This window comes from Myripristis murdjan, chromosome 3 (genome assembly GCF_902150065.1).
Source record: "Myripristis murdjan chromosome 3, fMyrMur1.1, whole genome shotgun sequence".
NCBI lineage: Eukaryota > Metazoa > Chordata > Actinopteri > Holocentriformes > Holocentridae > Myripristis > Myripristis murdjan.
The window spans coordinates 5,218,681-5,232,773 of NC_043982.1; positions in this window are offsets into that span (position 1 = coordinate 5,218,681).

A 14,093-nucleotide genomic window follows, 5' to 3' on the forward strand; every position below is an offset into this window, starting at 1 on the left:
ACACTCTCTGCTGCTGAATAATCAGAATCATAATCAAATAATCATATTCACTGAAATAAATTCTCTTCAAAATGAATGCCACATGTTGTCCTTTTCATTTTATCTTTACTTTTATTTATTTATTTACTCATTGATTCATATATTCATTCATAAGATTAGCTGAATGAGGACAATGCAAATTTATATAGCAACACTTTGCTGATTTAAACACATACATGAAGCTAATGTTAGGTTTCACCTCCTGACCCTTGTTGGGCTTTTTGAAGAATGAGTATTGGTGGAGAAACATGTCAAGATAAATATTCAGATACAGACACACATAAGCACACGTGCGCACACACAGACACACTCACTCTACATACAAATAAACATTCTAGTAAAAATGTAGAATGTAAAAGGCAATATAGAAAAATGCCTGTAGATATTATACAGCCTAGCAAAGTACTTAAACAATAAATGCATGCATACATACAAGTGTTTAAGACAAAGGGACAAGGTATTTTATCTACAGTTTACAAGAAACAAGCAGTGTAAAGTTGATGAGAAAACTGCAAGTGCCTGCAGTTCTGACTTGGTTTCAGCCAACATTTGACCTGTATGTCAAAGTCTTTCATGTCTTTATTCAATTTAATTTCTGTTGGCAGTAAATTCTAGACATGTGAACAGTTTTGGACTGGATAGTAACACTGATTGCTTCTCTTCATGTTTTCAGTCAGCCTTGTTAATAAAAGAGTTTTATCTAAACTGGCTGGGGTGGCGACTCAGTGGTTAGCACTGTTGCCTCACAGCTAGGAGGTCGTCGATTCGAGCCCCGGCCAGTCTGAGCCCTGTCTGTGCGTAGGCTGCATGTTTTCTTTGTGTTTGCATGGGTTTCAAAAGGAACTCCAGTTTCAACAGCATCACGTACTGGGTGTGTAACCAAACATACATCGCTGATCTCTCATCTCTCATAGCGTTGAAGCATCCACAGACATCTTTAGGAAGTTTCTGAAGTTCTTTCTCTCTCTCTCTCCCTCCCCCACTGCTTTGGGGGCCATGCTACTTTTAATCGATTTCAACTGGTTCCTTTGTCTGTGTTGAGGACTATAGTCCATTCTTTCCAGCCAGTGCTGTCGGTGGCGCATGATTCCATGAAGTTATTTTCCGAAGTTACGTGAGAACATCACAAATAAGGCGAGTGCAACATACATCAAAATAAAAGCCCTGCTTAACTTTTGACCAATGCCAACAAGGTCACACTCGGTCGCATAGTGCATTTTTTTTTATTTTTTTTATTTTATTTTTATACAGAGGCCAATAAAATAATCTGACTCGGGGGTTAAATGGGACACTCGGTTGGGAACCGGAACCCAAAGGTTTTTTTTGTCTGGCCTAATTAATTAAATTGATAAAAAATGTCTACCTGGCCTTTGATTATTGTTACATTTGTATTAGTAATAATATCATTATATCTACAGTAAACAATTGGTGAGGTCGTTTTTATGTAATGCTGGAGAATGAATGGAGGTGAATGGGCCTGAGTCAGTTACTGCTATTTTAAGGCTCACAATAACCTCTCACAAAGAAATAGTATGGGTATATCATACATTTCCTGAATCCTCAAAGTCTTTTAGGTATTGTGGTTGTTGTCTTTTGGGTCCTTGATATCCCTTGATCCCACAGGGATAAAAGAAACTATATAGTTTAGGCGAAAAATGTGGGAAAATGTGTTTAATTTATGGTTTAAGGAGGTCATGTGACCTCTGTGTTTGTCAGAACGAGACACCCATGGGCTTATATGAAAGCTGAGAAGGTCCCCTTTACAATGATACCAAACAATCATATATAGAATATTGACAAATAGGAAACTGATAGCTATTTCTAACTTTGGGCGACTAATCAATATCATGCTAATTAATCAACAATTATGACTAAACGGTAACTTTTACAGCTTGGCATACGGCAGAAATGGATTCAGCACTAAAAAATCATACAGAAACAACAGATAAAGTGCTTTTCCTCAAATATGCCTACAGGGTTACATGATTCTGAAGTTACAGACCAGTCTATCAAACTTGTTTCATTATTTTTATTTTGTTTATTTATTCTGTTTTATTTTGTCCGGACGGCACCGGAACCGGAAGCCGGAGATAATCTATATCCCAAGACAAAGCTCATCCCATAGTCCTGGGACTGTTTCCAGTATGACAACCTTAAAAATAATGTGTTTTTGCATGAAAATCAAATTGTGTAAATTGTATCAAAGGGAGTACTTCACCTGACACAAGCACATTGTAAATGTCAGTCCAGCCGTGTAAATGTCAAGTCATTGCATTTACCATCTTCTCATGCATGTTTGTTGTAGCTAAAGCCCAAGATGGAGCTGCAATGGAAATGCAGCCTCTAAACAGTGATGAGGGAGGTGATGCAGAGGAGAAGAAAACCAACCTGCCAAAAAAGGAGAAGTCTGTCCTTCAGAGCAAGCTGACGAAACTAGCAGTACAGATTGGCAAAGCAGTTACGTAGCGTAGGAAAGACTGGATTGGATATAAACTGTATTATCTGCTGCCCTCTCTATTTTTTTCCCCCATTTGTTGCCGATTTCTTCAACATCGTGTAATTAAATTGTTTATTTTGTCCTTTCAGAATTATTTTCACAAGAAATAACTTGACAGAGAGTAATAGTCACAGGCTGTTTCTCAGTGTGAGCAATTCTATTTTCACAACTCTCTTTTCCTCATTCCTCCCTCTTTCCCTCACTCTTTCCACGAGGGCCTTGCCCTCGTGGATGCCAGGTACCTCTTCAAGGTGGTGGATGTGGGGACTTTTGGCCGCAGCAGTGATGGGGGCATCTTTGTTGCATCCTCTTTTGGACGTGTTCTGCAGGAGGGCACACTGGACCTTCCAGAGGATGCACCTCTCCCCGGTGCAGCCCACCTGGGCCCCATGCCTCACACTTTTGTGGCAGATGAGGCTTTTCCTCTCAAGTAAGTACAAAGTTATATAGGCCTACATCTTCAAATTAGGATGCTCTCACAATATGAATACTAACAAAAACTGTTTTTGTTTGAATATCAATATAGCACTATATAAAACATTTTTTAATATTTAAAATTGACTAGTAGGGTCTGATGTGTTTTTTTGCACAGTTGTCTTCGAGCATTTGTTAAATTGGTCTTTGTTGTGTCATTACAAGGTGCCCCTATCCCGGGAGAAACCTCACCAGGCCCCAAAGAGTCTTCAGTTACTGCCTCTCCAGAGCCCGAGGAGTGCTGGAAAATGCCTTCGGGATCCTCGGTGCCCAGTGGAGGATTTTTCACCGGGTAATTGGAGTGAGCCCAGTGAATGTCGACTGGATTGAGAAGGCTACTGTGGCCCTTCACAACTTCCAGAGGTCAAATTCCACAACACAGGCTGAACCACTACAGGAACCTGATGCCCCCCCACAATGCCTCCCAAAATGCCCTCACTGTGCATGAGAAATTCACCAGCTACTTCCTCTCTGCTGCTGGAGAAGTACCCTGGCAGAGCAACCTCGCCTGACCTGCCTACCTGAGTGACCCACATTCTCTTCTGCTGCTGTTAAAAAGGCTCTTTTAAGCACTGCAAAAAGTCAAAATCTTACCAAGATTATTTGTCTTATTTCAAGTCAAAATGTCTTATTACTAGTCAAAATATCTCATTACACTTAAAATAAGACATGATCACCTCAGAAGTAACTTGTTTTTAGACAACTGTCTCTCGTTTCAAGTGAAAATTTGCTTGAAACAAGTGAAAATTTGCTTGTTTCATTGGCAAAATTTGTTTCTTGTTTCTAGCTAATTTTTACTTATTTCAAGTGAATTTTCACTTTTTCCACTGGCAAATTTTGCCAATGAAACAAGCAAATTTTCACTTGTTTCAAGTGAATTTTCACTTGAAACAAGTGAAAATGGGCTAAAAACAAGTTACTTCTGAGGTGATCATGTCTTATTTTAAGTGTAATGAGATATTTTGACTAGAAATAAGACATTTTTGACTTGAAATAAGACAAATAATCTTGGTAAGATTTTGAGTTTTTGCAGTGAGCCAACTATATACTCATAAAGAGCTTGATTTCCAAAATTGATCACAGGAAAATTGACTGCCAGACAGTCTGTGAATAAAGTTATCCTTTTCCTTCTTCATTTCAAATGTACAATCTACTGTATTCATAAAAGATATGAATTGCCATCCACAATATCCACAGCATTTTTGCTAACATTTTTATTGCAGAATATTGTGGCAACATGTATGTTATGAACAAACATGCCCTCAGTTGTGTGTGTGTGTACAAATGAACTTAAATACAAATGTGTGTGTGTGTGTGTGTGTGTGTGTATACAAATACTTAAATACGAATGTGTCATTAACAGATAACAACAATTAACTTACAATGCACTCAACAATAATTCAGGAAAATTCAGCCCTGTGCAGTTCTTCCTCATCATGTTTCTGCCTGAGGATCTCCATTATGTCAGACTCAAAATCATCATCCCCCTGCCTTGGCCTTTTGGAGCTCGCCTTTCCCGATCTCTGATGGGCTGGGGTTGGTGGGGGTGCAGGGGTAGGCTGGGTAGCACAGGGGACCTCAGGAGAAATGGGCACTTGGGGTCCAGAGGAGTGTGAGGTGCCCTCTGTGGCCAGGGAATCAGGGGAGGACACCTCGTCCTGACTGGGTGGGACCAAGGTTAAGTCCAGGGTGAAGGAAAGTTCAAGGAAAGTAAGGATGGAAAATACTTCTATAGGGGCTTGTTTTCTGTCCCCAAGCTGCTCTTTTTTTCTCTCACTCCCTTCCTCTCCTTCATATATCTGTCCCTGAGGTTTTTCCACTGCAAATAGGCAAGTACATTCTTTAATTAAGAATTAGCTGAACTAATGCTTAATAAATTGTTACATGAATGAAGGCTGTATTTTCTCATTTCATCTGATTTCACCTGTTACCTGTTGTGTGTGTGACTTCACATGGGATTTTATAATAAATGTGCATATCTCAGGATGTCAATCATCTAGATTTCTAAATACAAACACCTCCTATCTGTTTAGAAAATAATTTGCTTCAGTTTACAACAGTATTGGTCTTTAACTGCAGAAAAAAGAAAAAAAAATCTCGGCTATTGTGGAAAGGAAAAACATCATATATCTCTGCCAGTTTTTAAACACACCTGGTATTCCCAAATTGTGGGATATCTCTCTCCATGCCTGGGCTTTTTTAACAAGATCCTGGTAGGTGTGAAGGCCAACATAGGGCTTTATCCAATCAAGGAGCTAATAATTTCAGTCTTGCAGCCTTTGAGCAGGAGTTTCTTTTGTTTCATTAAAGTTTTGCAGGAGTTGGTATTCTCTTCTGTTCAGATCAGTTCAAATTTCATGCTGCTCATGCTGAATGTAGTTGCCTGTCATAATAGGATTGACTGCTTTTCTTCCTTCAGAAAATGATGAAGGACAACACCTTAGTTCGTCACCTGGATGCCTGTGAGACAATGGGCAGTGCCACTGCCATTGCCACTGCCAAGACTGGTACACTTACCATGAACTGTGGTAGTGGTACAGGCCTACATTGCTGAAAAACACTACAGGAAGGTCCCCGAGCCTGAGAACATAACCCCAGCCATCATGGACATACTAGTCCTGGGTATCGGGGTGAACTGTGCCTACACCACCAAAATTATGGTAAGCAAGCATTAAACTCTCAATGTGGTTGTGAAATACCATGGAGCTATGCATTACATGAATATTACCTTGTTAGGATTATAAAGAAAGAAGTTGACAACCTAATTAATTAAAAGTAGGGTCCCCGCGGATCCTTAAAAAGTCTTAAAATGTCTTTGATTTTCAAGGTCTAAAAATGGCTTAAAATGTCTGGAATTTTAGGAATTAAGGCATTAAATTTTATTTCAGCTCTGGCAAAGTCAATGACAGAAATTATATTTGTTCAGTTTATGGTATGTGGGTTTCTTTTTGTTTGTTTCTTTTTGTTTTGTTTTTATAAAAATTTCCGGTAATATGGTCACTTAGCTATAGCGGTAGAGTAGATGGACGCGCTGAAAGGTGTACAGCCTGTCGAACATCAATAGAAGAAGAAGACGAAGAAGACGAAGAGGAAGCTAAACGGGCTGTGGCGGGAAGAAGGAGAAGAACTGGATGAAACGGTGGCTAGTGAGAACGGAGAAGGAAAAAATTCGACTGAGGCAGTGAGGAGTTGCAGGTGGCGAGGAAAAGAAAAAGGCGAGGGGAGAGCTGCGGAGAATATCGAGAACGAATGACACTACGTGCTAGCAATAGGTAAATGCAAATTCAATGAGAAGTGGCTGGAGAATAAGAAGTATGGAGGCTGGCTCAAACCATCTAAAGATCCCTCAGAGGCACATTGTGAAATATGTCAACGTACAATCAAACTGGTAGCTATGGGCATTAAAGCCTTGGACTCACATATGAAATCAGACAAGCACAAGCGGTATGCTAGCACTAAAAAAAAAACAAAAAAAACATCCCCATACAAATGTTTGCTGCTAACGTGACTGCTAACGTTAGTTCAGCTGCACGCAGCGTCACCGAAGATGACTTGCCTAACGTGACTGTGAATAACGTTACACCTGTGTCTGGCCAGGTAACTTCAGGTCCCTCTACCAGCTAGGCAGCATTTAGCACTTTTTCTCCGACAGCAACCCTGAGGGCAGAAGTGCTGTGGGCTTTGCACACAGTTAGTCGACACCACTCATACACTTCAAATGAAGACATCCACACAGTCTTCAGAGCAATGTTCCCCGACTCCGAGAGTGCGAAACATTCACATGTGGAAGGGACAAGACTACTTACCTTGTACGGTTTGGACTGGCTCCTTCCATAAAAAAGGAGCTCATCTTAAGAGTGAACGAAGAGTCGTTTGTCGTCATGTTCGATGAGAGTATGAACAAGACCACAAAGAATAAACAACTAGACCTGCATGTCAGACACTAGACAACCGATGACACTGGTACCATGTTCAATCACATTTTTTTCGGATCACAGTTCATGGGTCACTCAACAGCAATTGACTTGCTGGAACATTTCAAGCTAAGCCATGTGATATATACGGTAACAACTCACTGTGGACTGTAAATATATTACTTCATTCTAGTAATGCAACTGCACTTAAATACACTTTTGACGTACTCCAGCTAATTCCTCTCTGCTATATTCCTTTTGTGCCGCTCTCTGATGGAAAAAACTGCTTAAGACTGCGACTCCACTACATCTCAGAGGCAAAATTTTTATCTTTTACTCCACAACATACATCTGATACCTTTAGTTACTAGTTGCGTTTCAGAATTACATTTTATATTATTTCACATAGAACATATAAAGATGTATAGGTACAGTGGAAAACACATGATTTGTATAATCATAAAAACGTAAAAAAGTAAATAAATTACAGGTGTTTGGAAATTTATTAATTGATTTTATGATTTGATTGAAATTGAATAAATGAAATGTATGTATAAACATTTCATGGTTCAAGCTTTTCAAATGTGAAGATTTGCTGTTTTTCCTATAATGACTCTAATTATGAGCTTTGAACTTTTTTGTTTGTTTGTTTGCTTGTTTGTTTTTAAACACAAAACAAGCATTAACTTGATTATTTGATGAGAAATGAGAAATTGCCTGACATGGTCAGTTGGAAAGTTGTCTTTACCGTTCTGTCTCATGTTTGACAGTATTTAGCCTAGAGAATTGTTTGATAGAGTTTGTAATAGGCCATGCTGATGAAACAATATGTAAATGGTTCGATAAAATGTTAAACAAAGCACATAAGAAAACATACTCCTGTCTGCTGCAGCAGATGGCTGTTATTCCTACCTTTTCGTTATTTCATTATATGCAGTAATGTGGAGCCTGTGCTGCCTATCTGACTCTTAACAAAGGTCTTCAGGGCGATCTGAGAGTGGATGTGGGCTGTGGAGATTTGGTGCTTCAGCAAAGTCCTTGGCAGGTTGTGCAGGTCGCACTAACCCTCTTTCACCCAGACACTGCCACTACTCGCCGAGAAAAGTAGACTCGGAAAGCACAACTTGCTAACTTGACTACATCCACACAACCCAGTCTCTCTTTTTGTACCAATCCGTTTGAAAAGTCCTCACAATTTTTGTCCCTTCTTTTGGATTAAATCCTTGAGGTCAGGTGTTGGTTTCCTAGTTAATATTACGCTTTTTCCTCAAATATCAAGTTAGAAAGTCTTTTCATACGGGAAATCTCCACCTTTGCTGCTAGCCAAAAGCACTGCGCGCCGGTGACAACAGTATCGTGAGACCTTGTGGGCCTGTTGGGATTCCCGACATTCCCGACTCGGGAAGCCAACCCACAGAGGCAGAGAAGCGCTGTGCCTAAATGATGCCCATTGAAGACAGCTGTCAGAACTAGTACTGCGAGGGTTGAACCCAATCGCACGACTCAAACAAAGGTTAAACTTAATTCTTTTAATAAGAAAAGTAACAACTTAAATATCAATACAAAGTGACAACAGAAATATTCTATGACAAAAGTATCAACGGAAAATCTCTCTTAACAAGGAATAACAAACAAAGGCAAGACAAAAGTATCAAAAGAACATGAAACTTAACTATGACAAAGCAAAGTATCAAAGAAAATACAAAACCTGACTTGACGTGACTTGATCATGGATCATGGACGTGACGTGACAAAGCAGGACGAAACAAGACGAAGCAGGACCAAACAAGACGAAGCAGGACAAACTCGCACAGGACAAAGGGAAACGCGGACTATATATACACACACAAGGTAATGGGGAACAGGTGGAAACAATCAGGGCGTGGCAGACAATCAGACTAGAGGGAAACACACAAGAGGAAGGGCAAGTGACCTGACACAAGAGGAAAGTGGGATATCAAAATAAAACAGGAAGTCACGAGACAAGACACAAGAACAAAACCTAACAAAACAAAACATAATTTCTAAGACATGAAACAAAACCCAACAAAACATAATTTCAAGGACATGACAACAGCGGACTTTACAAAGCTGTCATCGCCACATTTTGAGAAAGGGACAAGGTTTTTGACAGCAGCAAATCTGATAAGGCTCGCTTAGTGGTTTTTCAAAGGATTAACCACTGGTTTTGTACCACTCTGCATTGAAGTCCCTCTCTGTTGGGCCAAATGATCTAGCGGTCTCCTTTTTGTCTATAATTAGCTGTGCAGCTTTACCCGTCTCCATGTCCCGAAAACAATCTTCTACGCAGTTGGAACCATCCTGGCTCGTTTCAGTGCCGACTCCGGCGACAGTCTCAGCGAGAACAGAGCTGCTGCTTTGGGGGTTTTCAGGCTGTGCTGGTTGGGTTGAAGATCCAGGCTCCGAAACACTGGTGGAGAGTGGTGTAGCATTTTTCATGAAGTTCAATTTTGTTTGGCAGTATTTTGTTTTCTTATTCACCGATTCCGACATGTTTGCAGAAGCACGCGGTCAGTTCAAACAGGCAACACAACACACAGCAATCAAACAATTTTATTGGTTGATGTACAGTAAACTGTATGTATTTGAATTGTGTGACGTCCTCTGGATTAGAAATGAAAATATTATACTTCTTCTCTTTTTAAGTTTGTGTACTACGGAGCCGCGGAGGGGCCATAGAGAGAAAAATAAAACATACCAGGCCACGTTTTACTACATTGTGCGCTAGAAATGTTTAAGTGCGAAGTTGCGAACCAGATACAATTTGACTCGCTTTTTGAATGAATTATTTTTGTATAACTGTAGTCCTTACAATACAGTGCCAGGGTTAGGGCTTACTACTACTGCCAGGGGCTGTGGGACAGAGCCAGACGGCTGAGAGTTGGGAAGGTGCGGAGTCCGTACTCGGTCTTGTCACGCAGTAACAGTCAGTAATCAACTTCGGAAATGCTCGGTAAGCTGACCATGTATGTTGAGTCAGAGGTCTGATTAGATTGGCTAGCATCGCACCATATAGTAAACAAGCGGCGTAATGCACTACCCAAAGCAGTATGCAGTTTCCTGCACCGCGAGAGAGCAAGAGAGAAAAAACTCATTGGTTTTAGCTATAGGGCTTTGGGCCGGAATGGACTCTTTCTGGGTCCAGATGTGGACCCCGGTCCACCAGTTGAAGACCCACGATCTACAGGTTTTAATCAGTGGTCAGCAATTCAGGCCAGCCTTGCATTCTTATCCTCATTTAATGGAATTTTCATGGAATTAATTCATTTCACTTTCTTCACATTTTTTTATTTCACATAATCTAGTTTTGAGGGTTGAGGGTCCTAATTGGTTCATTCTGCCAAAGTTAAATGATGACATTGACATTAATCAATGTTGCTCATTTATGTGTTTTTGTCTTCCAGGTAATCTCTAGCATCCCTACTAGCTGTTTGAAATTCCTAAAGCCAGCGGGCCATGGCACCCAGACAGAGGAGATCCCAGATGAGGAGCTGGAGGACATGAAGGATAACGATGAAATTGACCACACTTAATGCGAGCTTCGCCGCAGCCAGATCGTCTGGTTCCGAGGTCTCAATCACATCCAGACTCAGGTAATGTTATGTAGAACTTCCCATGTACCACCGAGCATCACAGCCACCAGCAGCAAGGGAATCAAAAGCCATAAACCCTTTAACTCTTTTTTGCTTCTCCAGCTTACAAATCTGTTTGTTCTCTCTCTTTCTCGGCATTCTAAAGAATGGCATGTGTCCTAAAAAAGCATTTTCTCAAATTTTTCTGTTTTGCTTTTGAGCTAAAGTGGGTTTCTATGCCTATTTCTGATTTGGTCTTAATCTATCTGCTAGAAACGAGAAGTTTGAAGGTGCTGATGAGAAGCAAGCAAATTTGATGGAAGGCACAATAGAACAGCTTGAATGTTTACACAGTTCTGGCATGGCCAGTTGGGGTTTTATTTTGGGGGTTATGGATCCTGCAGAGGAAAGAGTGAAAGCAAGGTCCGATTTGGGAGTCAGAGCTCCTCCCGATCACACACACACACCCAACTGCCCTCTTCTCTCTCTTTTAGCTAAGATACCTAAATCCGATCTCCAAATGACATTTTCTGATTATTGGTGCCTTTTCTTTTTTTCTGTCTTTTCTCCCTCCTCTGGCAGTGTTACTACTACTACTACTACTACTACTGCCACTGCCGCCAGCACCGCTTCTGCCACTGTGGGGTGTGAGTGTGTGTTCTCCTCTAGTGCATGAGACTTTTATTTATTCTGTTCTAACATCAACAGCAACAGAAGGGCATTGTTTACTCCCTGCACCACCCAGCTAAAATTCGGGTTGAGCACAAAGGAGACACCAAGTCATTCACCACTCCAGCCGCAGTGGTGGATTTCCTCAAAACTCTCAACACTGACAATTAAAAGCTCCTTCAACCACAAATTCACAGCAGGATGACTGTGACTCTTGTGTGTTTTCACACTAAATAACTTTCACCTGAATACTCACTGCAGCTATACAGCTGGACACACATAAGTGCTTTTTTTTCTTTCTGCGTTGGTTTCATCTGGCTACTTAAGGAGATTGTTTTCATCTTAACTGAACATTTATTAACAGTGTAATTAACATTCCTCCATGTTATATCCTCCATTCATGCATTATATAACCTACAAGTGAACACACACACACACACACACACACACACACACACACACACGCACAGACACATACACATCATTTTATCAAGTCCACCTGTTCCCACAACTTTAAACACACAGCGGCCTGGCCCAGCAGGAGCACATCATGACTGAGCTGGACAAGAATGGAGCGGTGGAGGCAGCTCTCAGTCCACCAGGATGTCCTGCTCTACAAAACTGCTGAGGCTGCTCTTACTGCACACACACACTTTTGACACACACCTTCTCCGTGCAGTTGTGTACCAGCACGTGACAGGTGTGACAGGGCTGTTTTTTTTTGGTGCAATAAGCTGCACCCACTTCATGTTTCAAGTATGTTTCAAACAAATGCTAGTGATATTGGTAATGGGATTTTGTTGCTATGGATTGTATTAAACATTTCAATGTAAATGACAAGTTTTGACAAGTGATTTTGTGGGTGTGGCTGGGAAATATGGGACGTGTGTGGGGGACAGGGCTCCAGCGTGCGACCTATTAGGTCGCATATGCGACCTACTTTTTTTAAGGTGCGAGTTAAAATTTAATTAGGTCGCGCCGGTGCTACTTGCAGGAGGACGAGTGAAAAAAAATATTTTTTTTCTCTCATCACTCCCGTGGCTATGTTAGTGCAGTAATGGTTGTGGTTGATAATAAAAAAATTAGGCTACTTTCTGGCTCATTCCCGCGACTCCTATCTCTCCTCTCTCTCGCTCCCCGTCTCTGCCTGCCTGTCTGTCTTAATGCGTGACGTGCACAGACGTACACGCGCGTGTACACGCAGCGCGCTCACTGAATGATCACCGACGATCCCGCTAAAAAAAAAAAACTAAACAAAGAGGATGAAGCGTCTATCGTTGATTATTTTAAGAAAAAGAATGTGTCAGGAGGCTGTTGATGCTGGAGGGTCTGAAAATAGGGAAGCGACAAGCGAATTTTGGACTCGGAAACCGAGTCGAAAAGGCAAAGAAACCTTCCAGGCTACAGCAGCGCACTGACATAGATTGAGTAATAAAGTGAAGAGGTGCCACTCCTCTATTTTCACTGGCTAACAGCAGCACACTGGCTTAGCTTGTCTATTCAAAGAAGAGGTATCACTTCGTCTTATTTTTCAATCTATGTTATCACGTGCATACTACTGCTCATTCATTGGTAGCTGAATTGTTAGGTCTGTTTGATAAGCAATTTACATTGTTAAAACAAATAATAATTTAACATATTGTTACAGTAAAAAGTACTCTGTCAACCCTCAGGTGAAATAATTACTGATGCATCCTCTTGTCATTTTTGTTCAATCATTAACAACATATAATTTCCTGGTTTTATAGAAGTATTGGATCGGGACTCGGTATCGGCAGATACTCAAAATCAAATGACTCGGACTCGGGGGCAAAAAAAACGTGATCGGGACATCCCTACTTTCATTTTTATGTTTTGTTTATATGAAGAAGATGATCTATTTTGTACTGCTGCTGCAGAGAAATGTAAACTTCAAATTGCAATATTTTGCAGACAAGTTTGGGTCATTTTTAATCTTTAAATTTCATTAACATGATAAGGTCGTGCATTAATAACACGCTATACATAGAAAAATATGGTGCTACCTAATTTCTTTTGGTGCTACTAAATGAAAAGCTAGGTGGCACCAGTGCTACCTGTGAAAAAGTTAGTCTGGAGCCCTGGTGGGGGATAACGGAGTATGAATGAAAAAGTGAAGGTCAGTTTGACATTTACAGTAACCTGTGGAGGGCAGTAGCACTCCATCACTGCATCATGTCTTTCAGTTTGTTTGGACCAAATTAAAGTGTTACAGTGTTGTTCTTCATGCCATGGGCATGGTTAATTGAATTGAGTCATTTAAAGGGCCACTGAAGCTGCAGCAGAGAAAAGGTGCTGCACGTTGAGGTTTCCAATCTGCTACTTTAAGTTGAGCCACACTGTTGGTGGGATTTTGCAGATGATTTTATAGTTTCTGGATCATGAGATGATGTTCTTCTCTATTTAGTCACAGCTGAGTTAAGCCATGTTTCCAGGTTAATGGGATTCCTTCTTAAGATCATTGCACAGCCGTGTGAGTTTTATAACATGACTTGTGAAAAGTACAGCAAAAACTAAGAAGTGATTGTTATGTTGTTCAGTGTGAGAGAAGAATTCCTCTGAATAAGAACATTAGTGTGTGACTTTTCATTTTACATTATTATACCAACAAATACACTTTGGCTTCAACTCAATTCCTGATTTACTCATCATATAAAGTTGATTAGTCACTTGATCAACAGCCATCAGCTGCTAAGGCTCTCATGCCAACGGCAATCCTCCCTTATCTGAAAGTTCTGTTTGATTATGTTTCATTTTTGATAAGCTAGTGTTGGCAGATATGGCACCCATGATATGAAAAATACTATGAAGTCCTAATCAGTTTCATTTGCTCCACAATGCTCATCTCATTTGCTCCACAAATTTCTTGGTATTTTCCAAGCAACTTAT